The sequence below is a fragment of the Rhinolophus hipposideros genome, assembly GCF_964194185.1.
Source record: "Rhinolophus hipposideros genome assembly, chromosome: 2".
NCBI classification, from domain to species: Eukaryota; Metazoa; Chordata; class Mammalia; order Chiroptera; family Rhinolophidae; genus Rhinolophus; species Rhinolophus hipposideros.
In genome coordinates this window covers 105,202,492-105,228,621 of record NC_138048.1, presented here as the reverse complement: position 1 = coordinate 105,228,621, position 26,130 = coordinate 105,202,492, and the positions used below count along the sequence as shown (strand labels likewise).

Here is a 26,130-nt window from a genome sequence, read left to right as displayed (position 1 = left end):
CTTATTGTGTCAAGTGGTGTTTTTATAAAAAACCCTTCCTTTTAAATGATATTTTATTAGTTTAGTTAGACTTACCATATTTTGTATTTGTCCTGCAGCACAGATAGTGAATATGTCTCCATTGCTTGTGTTCTGTTGGCTTCTTAAATTAACTCGGGTGATTTAACTTGTTGAAACTGATTTCCCATATTTGACCTTGATTATGGGCCAGACTGAAGGGACTGCTGTGATAGTAGGTGGGGATTAGATTAGACAATAGAAAGAACTTCCTAATTACACTTGGAGGAGATGCTGTCCTCACTCTACAAAACTCTGCGAGTCTGGGTTCTAAGATTTTTCAACGTTAATGACCCCAGCCTTGTAAGTGGGCTCAGTGTGTGGTTTTTCCTTTTAAGAAATCCACTCTCCCTCCTCACTTCTCCCCATTCTATCTCTATCTCTATTTCCCTATCTCTCCATAGTGTCTTTTGGGGAGTGGGAGAGGAGGTAGCAAGAGGAAGCCACAAATGACATTGTTTCAAATATTGTGGTTTTTCTGAACTCATTTTTTTCTCTTCGCAATGGTGGTAACTTGGATTGTTGAAATCATGCTCTTTCTACTGTTAAATTCATAAAACATGCTCTTTTGTCAGCACACATAATGTTGTTCTCAGTACTGTGCTATGTTATTACAATATTAGGTGCTCCTGATGATCGAGAAACGTTGCTAGGGTAAGGTAGTACATAGATAAAGCAGTCATTGCCCAGGGAAGGCTGATACCATCGAACATGTTGAGAATGTATCTGTATACTTTAAATCACCCCCTGAAATGTTAAGGGCTCCTGTGGCGAGTTTTGGAAATTAGTGGCTAAGAAGAAGATTTCAAAATACAGTGAGGTTTCTTGGATCTGGAATATTTGGCGAACAGTTAGAGAGAAAAGGAACCAAAACATGCAACTTAAGGAGACAGGCAGGTTGACTATATTTTTCAGAGCATGTGAACTGCAACATTGTGACTTCTGGGTGACTCGGAAGCAATTCAAAGGAATCAATTTTGCAAATGGTGACTCTAGCACAGATTGCATACACTGGCATGACCCTGTGACCAAATGTGCACCTTTTAATACCATTCTGCTTTTTGCACTATAACCTCAGACAGAAAAGGATGCATGCTTGTTAGAAGGCTGCACTCTGTTCTCAGTATTTGTATTTATTGGTATCATCATCTCTTGGGCTTCTTTGGAGAAGTGGGCTTGTGTCTGATCAACTATGGTGTACCTCTTTGTTCAAGAAATTTCCCAGGAATCCATTTGTACTTTCATGAAGGTTGTTCATTTAAAAGAGAAGCACTTCCTTGGAGAGTGTGTAATGTTTGATTCTCAAATGAATGAGCCCATTTTGGCACCTTTAGGGTTAAAGACCCTCTGTGAATCTATAGGTCCTGGAGAAAGCAATTTCTAAACTCAGCTGCTTAGACCCATTTTATTTTTTCCCCAGCAAACAGGAAATGGAGCTCTGAAGGCTTTTTTTTTTTTTTTTAAACTGGAAAGTGTGTGGGAAGGGGGCATACCTAAGATACCCACTTACAACCCTGAGCCTGACCCAGACTTGGGGGTCTCTGTGTGTTTTTTCTTCCCTCTCTCTTTTTTTTTTCTATTATTTTGGCAGACTTTTTGGAATGTCTGGGAGCTAAGGGCTTTGCTTCATGGAGCAGAATTCTGAAGCAAGAAAAAGAGAAAGTTATAGACTAAACCACAGAAATGTAAACACGTCTGCAGCTAAAATAACTCCACTTTCATTGAAAACACTCCTCCTTCACAATCAGACTTCTGTGTGCTATGGTCAATAAAACTGCATGTTAATAGCGACCAATTAATAGATTGTGCTGCCCGGCCTTAAAAGTTGAGGGAGTTTTAATTATTATTTTTCAAATTAAAGGAGTGCTTATTCCCTCCCTTCCCTTGGGGTGGTGGGACTTAGCTTTCTTTCTGGCTGTTTGCTGAAATTCTTGGCTGTTAAAATTTGGAGAGGGAGGGACATGAGTAGTTTTCACTTGGTCAGAAAGGGGAGAGTGTGCAAGAGGACGCTCTCAGATGGGTTCCTGGCGATCCGCGTAGGGACTGTCGTGACGGTCCCCGCGGGACATGAGTGAAGAGAAGCGGCACTCAGGTAAGCGCGATTTCGATGTCAGCATTCATTTTTAAACTAAACCATCGGGAGGGGCTTAGCACAGTGCCCCCAAGGTCCATAAGCCGAACCTCGCGGCTCCTCCGTTTGGAGGCCATTTCTTGGGGACACTATTCTCACACGACTGCTGTCACCGCGTCGGTCCCTCAGGCCCGGGTCTCTTCTCAGCGTCCTGGCTTCCTCGCGACCGCAGCCCGCTGCTCCCGAGCCCCGGGGTCCTGTCCCAACGCTGCGCTGGGGACGCGCGGGGACTCCGCACGGAAGCGGCGGCACCTGGGCGGCGCGCGTCTTCTTCATGAGCCCCGGGCAACGTGGAAACGAACGGCACCGAGGCAGGCGGGGTCGTTTTGAACTTCTGCAGCAACCAGTTTTAACTTTTATTCTTTTTCATGCCTGTAACGGCTGAGGCGGGGGAAAAGCTACTTCTCCTTGCTGGCGACCCCGCGTCGGGAGGACCCAGCCCCTCCGCTGCGTCGCCCCCTCCCGGTCCTGTCCCCGTCGCCGCCCGCCCCTCCTCGCCTGCTCCCGGTCCTCGCTGCTCGCTGCTCCCGGAGGCGCGTCCCGGTCCCTCTCCCGCCGGCCCGGCGCTCCCGTCGTCGCGGCTCCGCTCCTCCCCCTCCCCCTCCCCCTCCCCCTCCCCCTCCCCCTCCCCCTCCCCCTCCGCGGAGCGGCTCCCAGACCCGCCCGCGCTCCCCGGCCCGAGGGCGCGCGCACGGACACGCGCGCCCACGAGAACCCACGCGCACCTGGCCACACGCGCGCTCCCACCCACGCGCCGTGGACACGCACGCCCGCGCCCCCCCGCCCCGCCCCCGGCGCGCACTCCGGGATCGCGAGTCGCGCGTCGGGGCGGCCGCCCTGCTCCGCGATTGGCGGGCGCCGGGGCCTCCCCGAGCGGCGCCCACGCCACGGGCTGAGCCCGTCGGCGCCCGGGAGTCAGTGCGGCCGGCTCGGCGCGCACGGGCACGGACACGCGCGGACACGCACGGGCACGGACCCGCGCGGGCCACACGGCGGGACACGCCCTCCCCGACGGCGGCGCTCGCCTGCGGGTAAGTCCCGCGCCCCGCGCGCCCGGCCGGGTCCCGCGCTGGCGGCGGCGGCGGGGATGGTGGCAGCGAGTGGGGGGCTCCTCCGACGGCTCCGGGACAGGTGGGGCGTGCGACGCCAGGAGGGGTGGCTCGCCGGTGCCGGGGGCCCGGAACACGCGTGGTCGGGGACGCCTGGGGGGGAACAGGCGCCCCGAAGTTGGCGACGGTCGGGAGAGCAAACCTCGGGGGCCCAACCCGGGGCACCGCGCAAAAGGTTTTGTTCGTTTTTGTTTGGAGGGGAAATAGGGGTTGAATTAAAGCCCACGCTTGGCTGAAAGAAGAGACCAGGTGTGGGCTTGGTTGTCACTGTCCGCCTGGCTCTTCCGCGCGTGGAAAGGCGCTCCGACGGCGCCCTGGCCGCGCGCTCCTAACCCCGCCGCGTCTCGTTACTCGTCCCCCTCCCGGTCTGTCTGTGTGTCTTCACCTTCTGACACCTCAGCCTGCAGCTGTTACGTTTATATAGTACTTCCAGTGTTCCGCCTTAATTGGAAAACTTCACGTGTTTAAAAATGTAGCCTGTCATTTTTTTTTAATCAGCTTGCTTTCTTGGTTTTTGTTTAAAATCCGTCCACCACTTATCGCTATTATACATTGTATAGACGTTTTCCAAAACGTACTGCATAGAATTATCTTTCATATTTTTAAGCACAAAGAATTAGGTTTATTACTAGCAGACTAAACTGCCCGACAAACTGGATAAACAATTTTAATGCAGATGTGGATTTAATACAACTTTTCGTTTATATAACAATTTGGTTCATCCTTCAAAAGAACATATTCATGTGTGCCGCAGATTTCACACTCACGTTTCTGTAGCTTCTGTAGTGCAGAAAACTTTCAATGTGCGTAAAAACAACAAGCCTGTTTTATTCTTCCCAGGATAACATAACAGGGCATAGAGTTTATTTACCACTGACTATTTTTGAGTATTTTTATTCTCTTCAAGTAGTTCAGAGCCCTTGAACGGCCTCAGCTCCCCCCACCTTATCACCAGCAGAACTGTCACATTCCTGGGATTAACCCTTGCCCTGCTGGCATCAGCTTGTGCCGGCTCCTTCATCAGTGGGAAGACCAGGCAATAGAAATTATGTAAAAACTCAACCAGTTAAGTGAAGTCACTGCCTGTCAAGTAATGAATGAACTAATCGTACCATTGAAATTACAATTCTAGTGGAAATAGGATGAGCTATGCAAACTTGTGGTCAATAAGTAACGCTTTGTAATTCTAAAGAAAGGTTTTCTGAGAGCTGCAAACGCCACAAATGCTGCTTGCCGGTGAGTAACCCTAGCTTCAATTTGAGTCAATGACTTTTGGAAATTACCCTAGGCTGGTAAATGAGTACTTTATCTCTTGAGTTATTAGTCGTAAAATTTCAATTTCTTTTCTGTTCTAACACTTTATAATTATTTCATATTATTTTTAAAAAGTCAGGGTAGAATTGTGGTACATAATTTTACATCTATCGATTATATCATGATGACTTCTTGAAAATTTAATCTGTTGTGCTTTCTTTCGGCAAACTTGAAAATTAGTGTTTAACATTGAATGGATTACGCAATGGGGCTGCTTGTACATCTGTGTGTAAATATCCCTACCCGCCCATACACACTTCTCATGTTTTGTTTTGGTATTAAAGAAAAATCTTGTTGAATTGCTGATCTCATAAAAACAGATATTTTATTTGTGGTAAGGGCTAAGATCCCAGTGGAATGCCAGTTGTAAAAGTAAGAAGTAAAGCATCTCTGAAAGATGTCAATATTGATTTTTAACTTACACAGTATTCTAAAATGTTATATGTGCTGCCTGTATGGAATATATCATATCTCATATTGTAAGTAATAGAACACTTTCAACATGTTTTTTCTAAAGTTAATATTGGCTCTGTTTTTTTTCTTGTTAGCTATCCCTAAGCAACAAAAAATAATAAAAGGGGGATTTATTTCTTCACAAGACAGAGGAGCTAATGTTTCTAAAATCTTTTCCTATTTCCCAGTGAAAAATGATAGCAGGTCATCATCAGTCATATGATACGGAGTGGTGGGGGGACATTGTCATGTTGAATAAATATCAGTGCTGTCAGCTATTTCTTAGAACTCTCTGCAGGAGGTGTTGACATAGAGACACCTACATGTTTCTAATGAGACTTTTGGAGTCTGTAGAGCCAGATGTGGTCAAGGTAGCTTAAATCAGAAGTAAGTCATTGCAGCAGAATCCCAGCTTTTGGATGCTTTGTGTCAGTTTTCAGGTTAAGTTGGAAGTTGATCCATCTAAATGCAGGTCTCTTTGTCACCTCCTAGTTCATCGCCCTTTGCTTCCCAGGCAAGCTTTTCTGTTGAGGAGGAGAATGCCAGAGGGGTCCGATTTTCTTTCTCCAGTGTGTAAGGATGTTTGGGCATTCCTGGGGAGTGTGGTCCTTCAAAGTACAGCTTTTGTTTATGATCCACACCTTGAACTTGAAACTATGAAACCCTTTGGAGTAGCATTTGTGAGAAAAAACAAGCTGGCACAAAGGAGGTATTCAAATATTTTGTACACAAGCTCAGATAATTTTGATCCCTGGTAGTGGCAGGGTGAGTTGGAGTTTTGGGGGGGCTTTGAAAGTCACTGCAATGATTGGTGGTGCGGACACAGGAGGTCTGTCGTGATGTTCCTAACGACATTCTTGTTGGTCCTACTTTGCACCCTCCGTTGGCTTATTATTAGCAGTCAATTAATTAATTGTACATTATGTGTTGTCAATATACGCTTTCTCACTTTTGGTTATTCAAAACAATTATTCTGTAGATAAACAGGAATTTCCAATGGCTGGACTATCATGGGAACCAGTTTTTCAGAATAGCCAGGGGGAAATTCCCGCACCCCTAAATGTTATCTTCTATTTTAAACATTTTAGTATTTCAAAGAGAGAGGATTGGATAGTTCGTATTTGTAACATTGCAAATCTTGAGAAGGTGGTGAAGGCTGGTGATCTAAAATTACTTTCCTAAATTTAAGTGTAAGATGTAGACAACACCAAGAAATTAAAGGGTGTGTCTAAAAATGGAGCACTGGGTCTAAGTTTTAGATTTAAAGTAACTTTTAAGTTCTTCTATTTTTACAGTGACATGTCATAATCTGGAAGATCCTGATTGTGTATGAGAAACAGTAATTTAACAATGAAAGTGAGGGGTTCGGTTACCTTTCAATGCATGTTCGTAAGTGTGTGCAAAGGAAGTTTGGTTATGTGACTTTTCCTATTTGAAAATGGCAGTGTGTGAAGACTGAAATATCCTGAAAGTGTGTAAAATAGGCCTTTTGAATGAATTTGTCACTTTGTAAATGTTAAGTCTAGAGAACTAGAAGTGAGATCTGATCTAGGAAAAATGGGTAGCATGTCTAAAGGATTTTAAAACCTGGATCTGTAACTGCCTCCTTTTAAAACATACCGTATGATTTTGATTTGTTTTAGTGAGAATGAGATTTTCACACGTGCTGGTATCTCATACGGAATTCCTTTTAGGAGTAATATTATTCTAATAGTGAGTCCCCCTGGAAAGCACACTGCAGGGGGAGAAAAACCTCCCTCCAATGAATAGGAAAGAAAACAGGTACATCTACGATGGTTTTTTTTTTGTTTTTTTTGTTTTTTTTAAAACAGGAAACCGTTATTTTCACTTGATTAAGGGTTGGTTTTGGCAAAGGTCCCCAAATCTTTATTGAAAAGTGGAGAAGTGTGTTGGCACCTCAGTTTGAGTGCAGGGCTGCAAAGGAGCTAAGGCGTGTTGGTGATGGACCACTGTCATATTTCCGTTGATGGACTCTCAGATTTTAGTGGGAAGATTCATTTTCTCACTGATGGAGTGGGTATGTTATGCATTCTTGGGGCTTAATAATGTCATTCAAGTTATAAAGTGAAAGAAAGATGGAATCGGAGTGTGCACATTTTTCTGCACTGGGGGCAGGAGTGTGTGTGTAGCCACCTCAAAGAAGTCGTAGTGGGTATGCAGTCCTGTGCTGGCTGCATGGTGGAACTGGATTAACCGGTGGTGGTCTCCTTTCTGTCTGAGCTACAGGGGGACACGAGGCTCTGTATTCTTTGCAACAGTAGGAGAAACCCAAGCTCTTATTCTGTTAATTGCCCATTGCCTTAATATAATAAGTCAATTGAAATTGAGGATGGGTAAAGTGCTGTTCTTCCTGTGTGCCCCTGAGGTTTCGGACTTGGCTGCAAGCTGGAGTGAACCGTGATCCTAGGCTCCTGAGAAGATATTGAAAGGAGCTGCCATAAGGAGCTGCTTGAGGAGCCTGGTAGGGTAGACAGGTAAAACTGTGGAGCCCAGGAGTGAATAAGGTACATTTCAGGAATCTTACACGGACATATGTAGATCTAAGCACAGTATAAGTGATCACTGAAGTAGTAAAATGAAATGTTTGGAAATACAAACCACTCACACGTACAATCTCAACGTAAGCCTTTTAATGAAGTGTCCTAAATAACTGAGGTTTCTTTGATTAGGAAACGAGGTAAAAACATGTTGAAAAGAAACCAAGGGCTGGCTTAGGAACATGCTAAGAAGATCTTACATGTTGAATGGATTCTCATCAAAACTAGAGCCCACCTCACAAAGTTGATATGAGCCTGCTGCCGTATTTACAGATTGGGGACTGTAACTGCATAGCATTTAAACTTACGGTAGCAGGACAACAGAATAAGCAAAAGGAGAGGGAAGATTTGCTTCAGTATCGAAAAGTACTTCCTAGTCTGTTTGACCCTGGCAGTGAAATTACTTCAGGATGGAGTGCTAAAATAAAAATAATGAAAACAGGGATCATTTCCAGGAAATACTGCAAGTCCTTTGTGGAGAAGGGATTTCAATCAGCACATTACTAGTATTTACTCCCAAGTTCTGAAACCCCACCAAAAGACCCTGCTATAGAAGCAGAGAGCATTTTGTAGCTGAAGTCGTGTCAGTCTTGATGAGTCTTATAACCCCATCTCATGATGAAGTTTGATTTATTTAAGACTTGTACATACAGGTAATTAAATAGAACATCCCACAAGCATAATTTCTCCTAAGTACTCCGTACCCAAATTGCAAAACCAGAGGTGAGTCAATAAAATTATCCCATAAGTATGTAGAACCCACAGTAAACTAGCTAGCGCTAGACAGAGAAGGATTTTGTTTGTGAGCGTATTAAGATCACATTTGTAACTCCATTTAGCATCAGTATAATTTTTTTCTTTGCAAAAATTAAGCATGAAATCATCTTAAATTTTCTTTCTTTATTTTAAGCAACCTGGAAACACATTTCTCAATCAAAATTTATTGATCACGTATTGAATGAGAGCACTGTCTTAAGAGAGAGAAGGGGAACATGGATTAATTAGGGACTGTTAAGACACTGGCCATATATCTACTGGAGATTTGAAACACAACTGCGACTTTAATGGGAAAAGTCAGAACATTCCTGTATGGAGCGTGCCTGGCCACCTGTCTGATGCCAGCAGTTAGCAGCCTGCCTGAATTATCCTCTTTTCAACGAGTTGTATTGACAACATGTAAACAAAACTGCAGCCCTTTTCACTCCAAAGAGCTGATAGCATTCATTCTGCAGTGTTCTTGGGATAAATACCCACGGGGGAGATTAATGCAGGGCGAGTGGCATGCATGCCCTGGGATGCAGGATAGGCAGCGATTGGTCTGTGGTCAGAGCCGACCCAGGTTGTGAAGGTTCAGGACTCTAGTGGAGGAGGGCGTCCTGGGCCAGTTCAAGGAAGAGAGACTAGAAAGTGCAGTATGGGGAATGGCACGGTGACTGGCAGGGCGTCTTGGATGGACTGCAAGATCCTGTCTTCAGGGAGCCAAAATCTAGAAAGGGAGTGAGTGCCTATGCCATGACATCTAGAAAGGGTGAATCTAGAAAGGGGGTGAGTGTGTATGCTAACAGAAGTGGCTCATTCAGTGGGGCAACCTGCTCAGAGCAGCCAATGTGACCGTGAGCCAGGACCCTACACTGTACAGTGATGGAGGCACTGGCCCCTAGGGGCTTCTATATCCAGTGCTCTGATGTGCTATGTTGGGGGCCATCACAGAGACCCACGCATGCCACACCCTGGGCTTGTTCTAGGACCGCTGTTGGGCAGGCTTATTATCCCATCACACAGCCCCCTCTCCCTTTAGGGCTCATGGGAGGGCGCTTGTAGTCTGCGCCTCAGCAGTGATTGGGCATTTGGGTGGATGTCGCCCCACAGAGGCCTGTCTGTGCTCCAGCTCCAGCGTGTGTGTACGACCCACGGACCTCCGCATTCTTAGCTCCTGTTTCTGTTCTTGCATCTCTTTAGCCTCATTGTTAGTATTTTGCATCTGCTTCTGAATTTTTTAAAAAAACCTTGTTATATTGTATATATCTTTATAGATCACTTTACATCTTTTTTTTGGAACAAGGTAGAGTATAAATAAAATAGTCCATCTCATAAGAATCATACGATCAAAAAAGGGATCTGAACTGTACCACAGGGAGATCAGAAAATGTTTCCCGAAGGGTGAGGCACTAAAGCCGTGCCATTCTGTCTGCTGGATCTGGACAGGCCGGGGAGCGGAGGTGGCATGGGCAGGAGGGTCGGCCGTCAGGCGCGTGGAGTGTTGGAAGTGTTACCTAGGAGGTGGGTCGTGTGGTGCGGGAGCTGCCCAACCCGCCTGGGTTTTGGAGGGACCAATCTAATCACCAATTTCAGGAACCTAAGTGTGAAGTTGAAAGGTAGGGAATAAAGCAATCTTGCAAAGGGGAAGGGAGAACGTCATGTTTGGAGGATGGTCATTGACACTGACTTCCTGAGATGGCACAGGCATGGGGTACATGTTGTCACAGGTCATCCTCGCCGAAGCTCTTTGAAGGAGGGGCCCTCGCTGCCCCGATTTTCCTGAATGGCAAAGAGGCTCAGGTGTGCTAAGCCCAGACTTACACAGACAGTAAGAGCCAGAGCAGAATCGGAACCGGGCAGACTGACTCTGAAATCCATGGCTGGACTCTGCCATCTGGAGTCCTCCTGACCATAACAGAGGACCCACAAGTGACAAGAAGGGAGGAGGGTGACACAGAGCCTGAGCCAAGGACATAGAATGTGAGTGTCATGTCTAGTTTTACATTTTCTAGTAGCCACCTTAAAAAAGAGAAACAGATAAAGTTCATTTTAATAATCTAGTTCATTAACACATGTCCAAGACATTGTCATTTCAAATATAATTAATATAAAAATATTGGTGAGATAGTTTACATGCTTTTTGTCTATATTAAGTCTTGGAAACCAGTGTGTACCTACACTTACAGCAGCAGACTGACCGCATTTCAAGTGCTCAGTAGTCATGTGTGTCTGGTGGCTGCCGTGCTGGACAGTTAGGTTTAGACAGTTCAGCATAAGCGTAAGAGTTCAGATTTGATAGCATTAGTAACCATGAAGTCTGCTGTATAGCTTGGTCACAGGAATAGAATTTTTGTGTCTCCTTTGGCAGTATCACCCAAAATATCACCATGAAACCAGATATGATCGCAGGAAAGAATTGAAGCTAGCGTGCCATGCTCAGTACTAAATCTGCAGTTTCCACATTGGAGGGAATATGTGTATATGATTTTCTGATGACTCACTTCACGCTTTTAAAAGGCAAAATAAAATCCCTGCTTTCAGACTGAAACTCTGTACGCCTGGTAACAAATAGTGCTGCTTTCGTTGGAATCATGCATAAAAATCTTATTTGCATGTTTCCCCATTTAAAGGTAATCCTGGCATCATGGCACATTTCCTATTTTGCATGTGGACATTTTCTTTCTTTTTTATTTAAAGTTTATTGGGGTGACAATTGTTAGTAAAGTTACATAGATTTCAGGTGTACAATTCTGTATTACATCATCTAAATGCCATTGTGTGTTTACCACCCAGAGTCAGTTCTCCTTCCATCACCATATATTTGATCCCCCTTACCCTCATCTCCCTCCCCCCACCCCCCTTCCCCTCTGGTAACCACTAAATTATTGTCTGTGTCTGAGATTTTCTTTATTTGTTTGTCTTGTTCTTTTGTTGTTTTTGGTTTATATACCACATATCAGTGAAATCATAGGGTTCTCTGCTTTTTCTGTCTGACTTATTTCGCTTAGCATTATACTCTCAAGATCCATCCATGTTGTCACAAATGTTCCTATATCATCTTTTCTTACTGCCGAATAGTATTCCATTGTGTATATATACCACAACTTCTTTATCCATTCATCTATCGAAGGACATTTTGGTTGTTTCCATGTCTTGGCCACCATAAACAGAGCTGCAATGAACATTGGAGCACACGTGTCTTTATGTATAAATGATTTCAAATTCTTTGGGTAGATACCCAGGAGAGGGATTGCTGGGTCGTATGGTAATTCTATTCTTAATTTTTTGAGGAACCTCCACACTGCCTTCCATAGCGGCTGCACCAGTCTGCATTCCCACCAACAGTGTATGAGGGCTCCTTTTTCTCCACAGCCTCTCCAAAACTTGTTACTATTTGTCTTGTTGATGAAAGCCATTATGACTGGGGTGAGGTGATACCTCATTGTGGTTTTTATTTGCATTTCTCTGATGATTAGTGATGTTGAGCATTTTTTCATATGTCTGTTTGCCATTTGTATGTCCTCTTTGGAGAAATGTCTCTTCAGGTCCTCTGCCCATTTAACAACAACAAAAAAACAACCCAAGCATGTGGACAGTTTCTTGAGAATAATACAATTTATTATTTCGACGGACTGCATTCTTGAGGGGCTAGCACCCCAGAGAAAGAAAGAATATCAGTCAGATGGATGGCCGCAGCATTAGCTTCTAAGAGAGCATATCCACACAGTTTGGTAATGGCACATGCATCCCACACGGGCGTTTCTCTGCGTATGCAACCCTGAAGTTCATGGCAAAGTCTCACAAAGTCCGTCGATCACTCATACGCCACTTGTGACGATCGATGTACTGTGTGGAATGTGCCACTGACCCTTTTACTATATGCACACGGTCGAGTTGATTTAATTCTTACTCATTCTTATGTATTTCTTACTAAGGTTCTTACTTATTTCCCTGAATAAGAAGTTTATTTTCAGTTCAGTGCCTGGTCTGCAGCAAACCCCTTGCCCGTGCTTCCTGGTAGTTTGCTTTCATTATCACTAGTGCACGATAAGGGAATTCCACTCTCTTTGTTCTGGTTTATTTTTCCCCGTGGGCAGTGCTTACTGTAAAAAAAAAAAACGAAACTGTGTTAAATCAAATATGTGTGGCTTTTCTCAACTCAAATTGCCGTATCAAATTTAACAGCTAATTCAGTGCAGTTATCAGCCATCAAACGTTGAGGGACAAAGAATACTGTGATTTATTAAAAAAAAAACAAAACAAAAAAACCCCAAAACTTCAAAACTAAGGAGCATGGCTGTGTGTTCTAGTCCTATATCATTATATATCTCGGGTTGTAGGCCTTCCAGGGACAAACAAAAATGTATGAACATTTCTTTTGTGCACAGTAGGCTCTGCTGCTCTCAAGTTGAATTTTTCAGTGGAGTCCTGTTTCGTCCTCCATGAGCGCTGGCCACCAGGTGGGATCCTTTCAGAGGTACCTGAACTTCTGTTTGAGTTCTACTGAGGCTGCACGCTGCGTTCTGCCTCCCAGTCTCCCATGGGAGAACAAATTTAATTTAAAGTCTAAATTATGTTTCAGAAGTCTGCAGCACATTAAGACTTCCTAAGTAATTCACTTGGGGTTGCGTTCAGTGAACATGTGTAAATATGAGAATGTGAGAGGCAAGTGGTCTAAACACAGAAGGAACACGAGACCACATGGATGGAAGAGCCACATGTGCTGAGAGCCTTGGAGGAAACGCCGTGTCATCGCCGCCAGCCGGCACCTGAGGCTGGCGGTCTGTGGCTCCTCAGGGAAGGTTAATGTCCTTACGATTTGCCACAACATCAAGGAGGACCTCGGAGACAAACTGCTAAATGCAGGATTGTCAGCTCTCAGGTGCAGCTCTCAACTGTAGTGGAGTGAAGGTGACAGGAACCCAAAGGGCTGCCGACCGCTGCAACAAATGGATTCCCCTCCAGCTGCTCCCGTCCAGTGTTTGTGGGTACGAAACGGCCAGAATGTGCTTCTGGCAATGCTCTATTTAGTCAAACTAGGATCACCAGTAATGACAACTGTAGAAGCTTTTTCCCCTTCAGGCTGAACAACTTTCATGCTGTAGAGATGTGTTGGGTGGATTAAGCGATATGACAAATGCCACCCTGTAGAGTCACCTTGTCAAGGAATCTCAGCATTGCTAAGTGTTTTCCTCTTCCTCCTGATCTCTGAATTCCCACATCTCCCTCTGCAGGCCTATCCCCTCTCCCTCCGGCACTGCTCTTATTTCCTGAAGCATATGGACTGCAGAGTTTTGAAATGCCACTGTCAGTGAGGTTTCACCTGCCGTGAATACACGCGGGGACTAAAAGAAACAAGCCAGCGAATGTAATGAAATCAGGCTGCAGATCTGAAGTGATTTTGGAATAGTCTGCCCTTGCTTTCTGTCCTGTGTCTGGTTTTCATGGAAATTTGTGTCTGGGAATGAGGGGGAATCGGAGTGGATTTGCTGGAGGCAGGTGCCTGCGTTCTTTGGCCCTGGAAGTTAGGAGTCAGGTCCAGGGACCTCCGCGGAGCAGAGGGAAACAGAGGCCTTAAGGAGATTCGATGAGCGCCATGCAATCTTTATAAGACAGTGGGGATTTTCGCACACTTCCTAATAACTGATAATTATTCATGAGTCTGCCCTAGCCTGGATTTTTAGGACAGAAAACATACTGTACTTAACTGTCTGTGCTCTATGCTCACCTCTATGAATTCACCTCTGATGCTGGTGTAGGTAAACTCTGAGATCATGAGTAAAACGATTCTATTTCTTTTTCCGTCAAGGGCATGGCCGGTGCAGGCCAGGAAAAGGAGCAGCAGCATCACAGATGGCCCTGTTGGAAATGCAGGCTACCTCTCCGAAGGGTTGGGAATATATTTGGCCTCAACCCAGATGATGAAAGAAGTAGAAATAAGGATCAGAATGAGTTACCGTTTTCTCTGGCGAAGGAAGCCAGATCAAATATGCTTCTTTGGTCTTTGCTCCAAGCACGTGAAAATAAGACTTGCATGTCATTTGAGAAAGTTAAATGGATGTTTCCTTTTTGGAATAAGCAAACTTAGTAATAGACTGAGGCGAGGCAAGGATGATTGTTGCATTGAATACTTACTATGGTATGACAAGATGTCCTGAGGACGCTTTCCTTCACAGGCATTGAAAACTAGGTTGCTGTTTGCAGACAGGTACAGTCATCTGCTTCGTTTGCCTCAGAGTATTCTTTATTTCTTTCCTTTTTTCATATTTTGGCTTTGTTTCTTGTGCTCGACACGCATTGGTTTTTAAAACAGGTGGTAACATATATGTATGTGAATTGTTGGTTAAAGAGTATAATCAGTGCAGCGTAATTCTTCCAGTTTCCAGCTTATAGAAATGATTGTGGGGATATCCTAATCAGCTTGGGATAAACAGCAGTCTTAGTATTTACGTATCACTGACGTACCCATGCTTTGGTGCTAACACAGCAAGAAGTAACACTATTTTGTGATGCAGTTACCCTTGGCTTTAATTAGTGTGTTTCAACATTTTTTTCATGACCAACCCCCTGAGGAGTCTTTTCAGAAAATTTTTTTTCTAGTTACCCCTCTTCCCACATTAAAATTTAATACCACAGGTATACTGTATATCTGTTTATGTATTTTATATTATACACATATGTATACCTACATTTAGGTAACTCTGTGCTTTATACGTAAACAGAGTAAGATGTTTTCTCATCCTCCAAGAACCAATCTTAGCCTCCTACGGGGTGCACGGCTGAAATACACAGAGCGGATGCTTAACTTCAAAGAGATTCTGACTGTTTAAGAGAAGAAAATGGCAGATGCCAGGCCAAGGTCTTAGAAAGGTTTGAAGGAGGGCAGGAAATCCAGAGTAAGCCAGGGCATTATCATTATGTTCTGATCTTTGTGTAGAGTATGGCCTGGAAACTGACAGGGACAAAGCGACAAGCAATTGAGAGCGCCCTGTGTGTTTCTCAAAGGGTGCCATTAAACATGCAAAGTGGCTGACCGCACTCTTTCCACAGGAGAAAAGGTGGTAGAGAACTTATTAGACTTAGGGTGCACGAGGTCAGATGGTCTGCTGAAACACCCAAGTTGCAAACACAAGTCCCCAAGAGAGGGACAGTGGTCCCTGTGTTTGCCACTGGGAAGGCTGCCTTTGCTTTCGGTCTGGGCGGGAGCAGCCCTGGGCTTCCGCAGGCGGCGTTTTCCCCATCATCTTGGCTGTATACATGCAGGTTGTGTCGCTGATTGGGTGCAGCTGGATCACATTGGCTCTAACGTTTCCCCTCCAGTAAAAATGGAAAATGTATTAAAAAATAAACAACCAAAAAAGACACGCTGAGGTTCAACCGAAAATCAATCAGAAGAGAAAAACACTTGGGCCAGTGTCAAGAGCAACAAAACTGCGCCAGCACAAATTTTTATGAAAATGATCACTGAATAGTATTTCCATTAAAAGGCAACTGACTCAGAGATGGAGGGTGAGTGTTCTGTGAGGCAGAGTCTGAGCTGCTCGCCCACGCCCTGGAGCTGACAGGGTCTGCTCAAGCACAGTTACTAGAAGTGACCCAGCGAGACTGAAAATAGGAAAAAGTACGCCGGATTCCTAGGAAGAGAAAGAAATGTGGGCTGTGAACCTAGAGCCCTTTGGTAAAAATCTCATGTTGTGTTGGAGTGTCTGTCGTCACCAACAGTCTTAGCAAATCCTCTAGTTCTCAAAGTGAGTAATGGGGTGGCAGAGGCCCTTATCTTATAGGAAAAATCAAATGATAAATCAGGTTACTGTGAGTGCGGAAGACACAAAGATTAAGTTTTATTTTAGATGCTTACCTCCAGCTCGTGGTCTAGGAAATGCTAGGATATTGTGAGGGTCAGAAAAATTATCTTCCTCCCACCTTTCTAAGTTCTTCTGCCTGGCGTAATGATCAAATTAACATGACACAGATTAACGGGAGAAAATGTTCAAAATTTGTTACGGATGTGCATGCGGGCGTGCCATAAAAATATGAGACCTGAAGATGCATTGGTCAGTTGAGGTTTATATGCCGTTCTGGACTAAGGAGAGGCAGGCAGGGGTCTGGGATTTCAAAGGGAAAGCAGATAGATTACAGGTAGATGAGAAAGAGCAAACATTTCGTAAATAAATTCTTGCCGGGCCACCCAGAAACAGTGGGACACAGAGGGAAGTTCAACAAGCAGGCTTTGCTAGAGCTCTTCCTGTCTGCCATTTAGTTTATGTAATGATGCTGAGGTGATGTTCCCCTTCTTTCAGCAGGTTTTTCTGTCCGAATTCTTTTAGTCAGGTAATGGGTGGGGACCGAAGCTTCTTTCTGAGTCTTTGTTTCTTAATAACCAGCATAAATCAGTATCCCAAACAGCATATGGTGGCTAAACTTTGGTCCCCTTCATATTTTCTGGTAGTATACGTCTTTCCGGAACATCGTAAGGAAATCTATTTCTATCTCGGGCAGGAGATTTAAGTGGTTATCTGGTCCACTGCTTCTCTTAGCCCCAGAGCCTAGCCCCTCTTTCTTCCCCTCCTGTCACCATCTGTGCCCCGTATTTGGAAGGTAAAAGCACATTTTCTTCCCTTCTTTTTGTCTGTTTTCTGCATTTTAAGAGGTGCTTAACTTCAAGTAATGTTATTTATGAACGCTCTCTTTCTTCCTCAGCCTTTTCCCTCTTCTTCATCTTTTGAAATTGTGTCGTTTTGATTTCTTACGGACGTTAGTTTGAGTCTGTGGTGATCCACCATCAGAACTTTGAAAACCAAGTAGGAGAATCCACCCAAGTGCTGTGTCACAGTCACATGGAGCACAGTTTTGGAAGTGAATGAGTGCTTGCCCTTAAAAATCACTAAAAATACCTCTTCAAACTATGACTGCTCTCAGAGTGGATGCCATAGAAGTAAAATCACAGTGTTGTTTATTTATTTATTTTTGATAATAGGGTCAGATTAGATGACATACCACAATGTCTGCCTAAATATTTATATTGCATTTATTTCTATTGCGAGCTGTGTGTTTGCTCTTCTACCGCTACAGTTGACAGTTTGCTCTGCCCTTTCTGGGAAATTCCCTTTGAACTTAATAGTTGGGACTGTTGACTACGAAACAGGCTAAGGATTTAGAAAACACTGATGATCTTGACCAACCAGGGTCAATGGTGACATTAAGTCCATGTCTGTATCCAGAAAAAGTGTATGTCAAACACCATTTAGTTTCCGGGGCCATTTCAGAGTTGTGTCACTGCTTAGCTCAATTTTATTTCATATGATTTTTTTTGTGTGTGGCATTTCCCTCCTGCTAATCTCTTAATCCATGGAAGCTATTACATATTTTACATATATCTATCTAATCTATTACATAGATTATATATATACAAGTTGTGATAAAAAGTACAGTGAATGTTTAAATAAGAAATTATTACAGTAAAAGACACCTTGCCATGAATCCACCTCAAAATACTTCTTCTTGCCTTGAACACACTTATCCCATCATTCTTGCCACTTTCTGAAGCAGTTCTGGAAGTCCTCTTTCGTGAATGTCTTTAGTTGTGCTGTCATAGCTACCTCGATGTCCTGAATTGATTCAAAAAGTTTACCTTTTATGGTCATTTTGACTTTGGGGAAGAGCCAGAAGTCACACAGTGCCAGATCATGGTCACCATAAACTAATTTTAACATTTTGTGTGTTTCTTTAGCACCTTTTTGCAATTTGAAACAAAATTTTGTGCATTGTTTGTGATCCATGATTTACGGTACACTTTAAAACACACGTTCTCTCAACCATAGCTCACGCCCAACTGACTGCACCAAACAAATTGAAACTTGTCACACACTGTTACTAAGGTTTAACGTGCCACTTCCCATATTGGAAATCCCTCCCTTTTCATTGGATGGCACTCAGCAGCAGCATTCACCATGTTTTGTTGTGTTTCTTTTTTTATCACATCTTGTACATATAATCTATTACACAGATTACGGTGTTTACAGTAATTCTATAAATATTGTGATAATCTCATCATCAGAGCCTAGAACTCAGGATAAGTTGTCTCTTCCTAAGACCACTTAGACATTCAAAGAAATCCGAGGAGAACCCCAGTAATACTGGATTTTACTCTATGGCTAATTACTCAGGTAGAAAAAGACCATGTGACATGCTAATCGTCTGCAGACCATGGCACCTGCAGTCAGCGTGCAGGAAGGCTCCAGGGGGCTAAGTAGCCATAACCTAAACGGAAGCCTTCCTAAGACAGTAGGGACCTAGGAAAGGTGCTTTCATTCTTGGAAAGTTGAAATCCCCTTTAAGAAAATGCGATTTTTCAAAGCAAAGGTGTCTTTCCATCTTGTTGTAGTGTGTAGTAATAATTAGAAGCTTCTTTTGAGGGGATTCTTCAACTTAGTAAGAATATTGTCACATTGATTTGCAGGCAGAATGCCACCCTAATAAATGGAGGCACATTTTTCACTGGAGTCAAGAAGCCAGTCAAGCCCTGCTTTGCTGCCATTCCTCTTTCTGGCTTGGCCTTTATTTATGTTGGCATCTGAATCCATATGGATCCAGGGCTGCCGCCTGGAGAGGGGAGGGAGTGTGGCTGCAAAGACCCTTCTAGGGAAGATGGTTGAGTCCACTAACATTTGTTGAGAGAGTGGGATGAAAAGGGAAATGGGTGAGCAGGGACACTCTAGTCCCTTGGGACCCTGGCTTTCCACAACTCTGGCACTGGGTGGTTTCTGTGAGCACTTAGCTATGAGTCACCCCCTGCAGAGGACAGAGTTTTACCCTGCTCCATGCCACCAGCCAACATACCTCTCAAGCCTTTTTTTCCCCCCTCATATTTACTTGAAATCTCTCTGAACACGTGGAGTTCACATAAACATACAATTTAATCTCTGCATTGACCACACATGGTACTGGAAAGATTTTCAAATGATTTTGCCAGCACTGAAGATGACAAGGTGCAGACCGATGAATTCATCAACAAAATGTCGCTGCCACCAATCCAATGCCAACAGGAGTCCCCAATATGGGTGCAGAAAAAGAAGAGACTTTATTTAGGTGAACAATTTGCAAACCTGGGAACAGCCTCTGGAGGAAATGGAAAATGTGCCCCCCCCCCAAAAGGGGAAGCCTGGGAACATAGAGAGCTCTGGTCTCTGATTGCTCCATTTTTACACAAATGGATCCAAATCACAGTTTGATGGGTCCAAATAACACTGTCCTGATTGGTCAGAATTGCATGTTCTGATTGGTCATTATCTAGTTGCTCTGATTGGTCAGTAAAGATGTAAATGAGGGTATAGCTGTGCAGCTTTGATTGGATGGGGCAGGTCTCAGCCCATTAGTCTAAATAGGATTCCAGGAACTCCTTTGTAAGGTTCAGCTCAGATGGCAGGAAAGCAGTGCAGGTGGCTGAGCAGCTCAATCTGTAGCTTTTCCCTGAAATGCAGCATATGTCACAGGCCCCCTGTAAATAATGGCTGCTAGACTCTGATTATAAATTTGGGCCCAGTTAACTGGAAGGAATCCTTTTTGGCAGGTATATTCCTCCTTAGAGTCAACACATGCATGGTTGAGTTGAATCTTCTTCTGACCTTTTGAGTGTTGTGATCTGGGGTATTTCTGGAGATGACTGAATTGAATGGGTTCTTATGTTCTTCAGAACATCTGAGTTTCTGGGTGTAGGCTGAAGACCTCTTCTTATATAAGAAACCATTTTGCCTTTTAAATAAAAGGACCAAGGTCTACCGTGTTGTTGACTCTGGCGTGTGTCAGGGTTAGAAGAAGGAAGGATTACGTTTGCACTCTGTCCCCCTGCAGAGATGTTCCTCCACTGGCTGTAAGAAAAGTTCATGGAATGCATGCGGGCTCACTGGGACATCCAGAAAGATGATTTTGTTTCCCCACTTCAGGTTTTAATCCTGCGGCTACCAATTAAACCATCCTATAAATCCTCCATTATAGGTAGTAAAACCTAATTTTAGATTTTCTGCTTGCTCCAGTGTCCTGGTTGCTACTAGGTGTCAAGAGGCTGGACCTGGGAAGCAGGCTGTTCATGCTATGCCATATGTTAAAGCCTTTTTCTTACATATTTGGAGTTTGGCCTTAATTCCCTGATTGTTTTTATCTTAAATGTCAAAAACTTCTGAAGATAGAGGGTGTGATCAAACAATATGGTGAATGTTTAAATAAATAAAAATTTTTTACAGTAAAAGACACATTGCCATTAATCCCCCTCAAAGTACTCCCCCTCACTTCGAACCCACTTATCCCATCATTCTTGCCACTTTCTGAAGCAGTTCTGGAAGTCCTCTTTCATGAGTGTCTTTAGTTGTGCTGCCGTGGCTGCCTCAATGACCTGAATCACTTTGACTTTGGGGAAGAACCAGAAGTCACACAGTACCAGATCCAGTGAATAAGGTGGATGAGGACACACCGTAATGTTTTTGTTTGACAGAAATTTCCGTACCCGAAGTGATGTGTGACACGGAGCATTGTCATGATGGAGGATGATTTATGGCACACTTTAAAAGCACACCTTCTCTCAACCATAGCTCTCACCCAACTGACTGCACCGAACAAGTTGAAACTTGTTACCGAGGTTTGATGTGCCACTTCCCATATTGAAGAGCCCTACTTTTGCGTTGGATGGCACTCGGCAGCAGCATTCACCGTATGTTTTGATCACAGTAAAAAGGCTCCATGTCATGCATTGCTTCTGGTATGGCAATTTCTGCCAAATAAAAACATTATGGTGTATCCTCATCCAGCTTATTCATCAGATCTGGCACCGTGTGACTTCTGGCTCTTCCCCAAAGTCAAAAGGACCATGAAAGGTAAACATTTTCAATCGATGTAGGACGTCGAGGCAGCCACAACAGCGCAACTAAAGACACTCACAAAAGAGGCCTTCCAGAACTGCTTCAGGAAGTGGCAAGAACGATGGGATAAGTGTGTTTGAAGCGAGGGAGAGTATTTTGAAGGGGATTAATGACAATGTGTCTTGTACTGTAATACATTTTTTTAAATTTAAACATTCACCATATGTTTTGATCACACCTCGTAGCTATTTAAAACTCTGCAGCTTACTTGGTTCTTTTCAGTGGATAACTTTTGATGTAAAGAATAGGGAAGGGGCACTGAGACAGGAATATGCACCAGGATGGGTAAGGTGAAGGATGAAAGCGATGGCACCTCTGCCATGTTTGCTGAGAACACAAGGGGCTGCATCCTCCTGGAGTTTCATACTTTGTGATCTGTAACTCAACCTCTTCCTCATGTTGGAAGCTCCTTAGGAACACACTCCCGTACTCTGAGTGTCTGTTAGAATCAGTTCTTCCTTCATCTCCCCTCTTCCATGCCCCGACGCCTTCCACCAGTGGTGCTGACTGGTTTAGGAAGGCAGGAATGTGGGGGATGGGGCCGTGTGTTTGTGACTTCCTCCTTGTCGTCCTTGCAGTCACAAATCCAGTGGCTGGCTTTCTGATATTATTACAATAATAACAGCTCTCTTCTCATCCCAGAGACACTCGTGAAGGTGAATTCAGAAGGTCAGTGGATGCAATAGAGTTAGAAGGATATTCTGGGTTTGAGGGCGCCCAACTTTGTTACCTACAAAGGAAAGATGACACCCATGGGAAAGTTGTGCTTTCACCCTGGAGATTTGGCAGGAAGAATGTGCCCTGAAAAACCACTGGTGAGAGTTTGGGTGAGTCTGTGTATATCGGTTTATTAGTTGGAACATGGGTGTGGCATGAGCTGAAATCTATACAGTGTTAAAATAGTTAAAACTGACAAATGACATGTCTAAGCATTTTTGAAGTTTAGAGGATAATGTATATAATACTTTGCTCATTGTCGAAGTATTAGAATATACAGATAAGCAAAAAATATTTAAGTCTTTCCACACTTAGACATTATAGCTGTCGACAATGATGCATTTAATTCCAGAATAGTGGCAATTCTTTTATATACATTTTCCCCTCCAACTTGGATTATATTGCATATACACTTTAATAATCTGTTTTGTAACTTAACAGCACACTGTAAGTGTTTGTCCATGTCAATAAATATGCTTCATGAAATATCTTGTTTCCTGCCACAGTGTTTTAAGGCTGTGTAGGATTTCATGGTATGGCTTTATCATGATGGATTTAATCAGTTCTCTCAGTGGAGTGCTTAGGCTGTTTCCAGTTTTGTTTGTTAGAAACCAGACGTTCTTCATCCTGGCTGCAGAACACAGATGTTCAGGCCCCATCACAGACAAATAAATTCCGGTTCTCTTGGGGGCGAGGCCCAGGAATCAGTATTCTCACATGCTCTTAAGGTTGAAGATCACTGTTGCGGATTTCCCTGTAGTTTACCAAAGACTAGGGTACATTCCTGGAGGGGGTTGTGAGATCAAGGGTGTGTGTCTTTCATGTTTTGAAATATACTGCCAAGTGACCATTCAGAGTGTTTTCTTTGTTTTTGTTTTTTAAACTAATGATGAAAGTTGAAAAATGTGCGTGTGGATTTGGGGAAGAGGTGTGTGCAATACCAAATAACTATACTGAGCTATTTGGCTTTTGCTTAGAGTTTTTGTATTGCAACATGACCTAAATAAACAAGGGAGCAGGTTACTAAATAATGAATAGGAGTGTGTTTGGTGCCCCTTTCTCCCCACGGTGTCGGTCAGCCCATGGGGCAGATGCCACAGCCCTGACAATGGGCGGGTGACAGTCCCGTAGGACCAAGCTTTGTGCCTCCTCTAGACTCCTGCCTTCCTGAGAAATCTGCGACACATTCATCCATTCTTTAGTCACTCTTGGGTCCCTACATATTTCATCACTTATTTAATTGTTATTTTTGTCAAAATAGTGCATATGCATAGTTTTCAAAATCAAATAGTATTTCTGGGCTCATAATGAAAAATACCTGTCCTCTTAGCTGTCCTTGTCACTTACCTCCGTGTTTGTAAGTTGTGGGCTCGTGACGCTCCTTCGTGAGTTTCCAGTTTGGACACTATCAGTTTTCGATTAAGGAAGATGAGAAGTTAGCTCAAGTCCCCTCCTTCCACCTCCTGTTTCTCCATCCTTCCAATGTAGTTAAACAACAATGTCGGTGAAATTAGGGTTCCCTTCTAACATTATTGTAACTGTGTAACTGTTATGTAGACGTGAGCCATGTGGTGTGCTGTGATCACATCGTGACTTTTCCTCAACTTAGTAACTGGGACGGGAGTGGTGCCTTTTTCTCTGGACTTATCAATAAGATCCTCATCCCCAAACTTCGCTCAGGACTGGCATCTCCTCTTCGGCGATCTTCCAGGTTTTTGCAGGAGGGAGGAGGAAGACTCATGCGAGTCCTGTGCTCTCAGGCTCCAGTTGAACTGGCTGCTTCCAGGTGTGCTGTGGACCCGCCATCTTCGTCCATTGGCACCCTGGGGCGCTCTTGTGCTGGACTCACTGTCTCAGCATCATCCCTTCAACCTCATTCTTGGTCTCAGGTTGGAGGTTTGCCTGGACATTGAATTCTCATTGAGCATCATTTCCCTCACGACCTGGAAAGTGATGCTTTGTTGACTTCTGGTTCTTACTGTTGTTGTGGAGAAGCTCAATGCATCCTGGCTCCCCTTCCATCTCTCAGAACACTTAGGTTTTTTTTATTCTTGGTGGCCTGAAATTCACAGTGATGTGCCTTGATGAGGGTCTTCTTACTTTTATTGTGTCGGGTGCTCAGTGGATGCTTTCTGTCTAAAGGTTCATACTCTTCATTTGTGGGAAATTTTCCTATAATCTTTCTTTGATAATTTCCCCTGTTTTTCTGTTCTTTCTTTCTTTCTTTTTTTTAATGTGCTCTGTTCTTGGAATTCTTAGTAATTAAATTAAACCTCTGACTTTTTTCCAGCATCTTTTTTTTTTTTTTTTTTTTTTTTTTTTTTTTTTATTACTGGATGCAGTATCTGTTCTTATCTCTAGGATCTTCATGGTAGTTTTTTTTGAGATTAATTTTTGGTTTTTTTTTTGCTTCCTGACATCTCTTTTTGCTTTAAGTTTTCTTGTTGTTCTTGCTTTGTTTGTGTTGATTTTTGGTCATTGTCTCTCAGGTTGGAAGCTTTCCTCATGTCTGTTAGTCCTTGGATGCTTTTTATATTTAGAACAATTTATTAGGTTCTGACCATGTGCCCATGTGTTATTGGCTAGAGTGTGTGCCATGACGGGGGTAGGGGCCTGACTATGGCATTGGGAAAAAAACCAGTGGCCATCTCTGCAACTTTCTTTGCGGCTGGTCAGTATCTTCAGGAAGACCCCTGTAGTCCTGAGCCATGGGAGGGCAGTAGAATGAGGGTGGGTTGTTAGAGCTGGGCTACAGTGTTCCGAGAGTCAGCAGAGAGAAGATCCTTGGGGGCGGGTGGCTCACCTTCATTAATTCTCCTTTTCGGTGCAGTGTCTCATCCCCACACTCTGCAGGGCCTGGGGTCCCCAATATCTCTGGAGAGGGGACCTCTACTTACCTGCCAGGGCACAGATCAACCGTTACCTAGCTTCGGGGGGGTCAGAAGGGGATGGGGTGGGCACCACTTGAATCGGTCCTTATACCAACTTTTATACACACTCACTTTCCAGTCCCATCCTTCTCCTTGCTCTTCTGCCCCCTGGGCCCTCAGATGTCTGAACCTCTCTGGGGTCCATGGTGTGAATATTTCCCCTGTACTGGCTACTTCTTCCACTGGCACAGAAGTCCCCTCCATCAGCTGCCACTCACCCATCGGCTTCTCATCTTCCAAACTTTGTGGATTTCTCCCACAGGCTGTTGTTTCCTCTTCTCTTTGTCCCTCTGGGTTTCTACTTTTTGTGGTACTGTTTTAGAGGTAAGCTCATGGGTTCAATCTGCCATTTTAAAAAGGGACCTGTTCTGTTTCAGAGATGAAATAAGTTGCAAGTCTTCATATATGAGGGCTACATTTTACCACGGACTACAACAGTGGTGAATGGGAAGGACTAGATCCATGCAAAATGATAACGCGATCTCATTAAAGCCAACATTTATAGAGTGCTGATGTGACAGGCATTATCTGTGTTAACTTACGTAATCCTCACAACAAACCAATGGGGGAAGACCCATTATCCCCAACTCACAAAGCAGGACCCTGAGGCTTAGAATCATTGGGTGACTCACCCAAGGTCCGATGGGGAGAAGTGGCTCAGCTGGAGATGGGACGCAGGCTGGCCCATCCAGAGGCTGAGACCTGGATCATGGCACCATTCTGAAGGAGGGATGGGGGTGTTTTCTGCAGCCTCTAGACCTCTCCTCCCCGTGTTGGGAGGCCTCAGATGCCACATGGGTTTTTCTTTCTGAACAGTTCCATGAGCCAAGCTCCTGTCCCCAGATCACCCCTCCCCCACCCTGCCCAGCATTTCTAAAGTTGGGTGTGACATGTTCCATCCTTTAGCATTTAGACCTCATTTCTCTGATCTGCTTAGGAAGTTGTATTCATGGGTATAAATATATTGAGAACTCTGCTGGTTTTGAATCCACTCAATTAACATCTTTGCAGTATCGAATGTCTTGCTTTTATTATATGGATTTCAGAAGAAATTTTCTAATGGGCAAGTGGGAACCCCTTTTGGAACACTCACACATTTGTGCACACACACACACACACACACACACACAATCTGTGAAGAGACACAATGCAAACTAATAACACCACAGATAAAAAAAGAAACATGCGGAA

The 26,130-nt window shown here is 44.0% G+C and overlaps 1 protein-coding gene across 1 annotated transcript in view; it reads left to right on the top strand.

The window, feature by feature from the left end:
• Positions 1–1,793: 1,793 nt before the first annotated feature.
• ERG (ETS transcription factor ERG) overlaps positions 1,794–26,130 on the top strand; it is a gene marked incomplete at its 5' end in the record, with an annotated part of 256,726 nt that continues 232,389 nt past the window's right edge. The window contains one exon of the mRNA XM_081029840.1: positions 1,794–2,149. The remainder of the gene's footprint in view (positions 2,150–26,130) is intronic.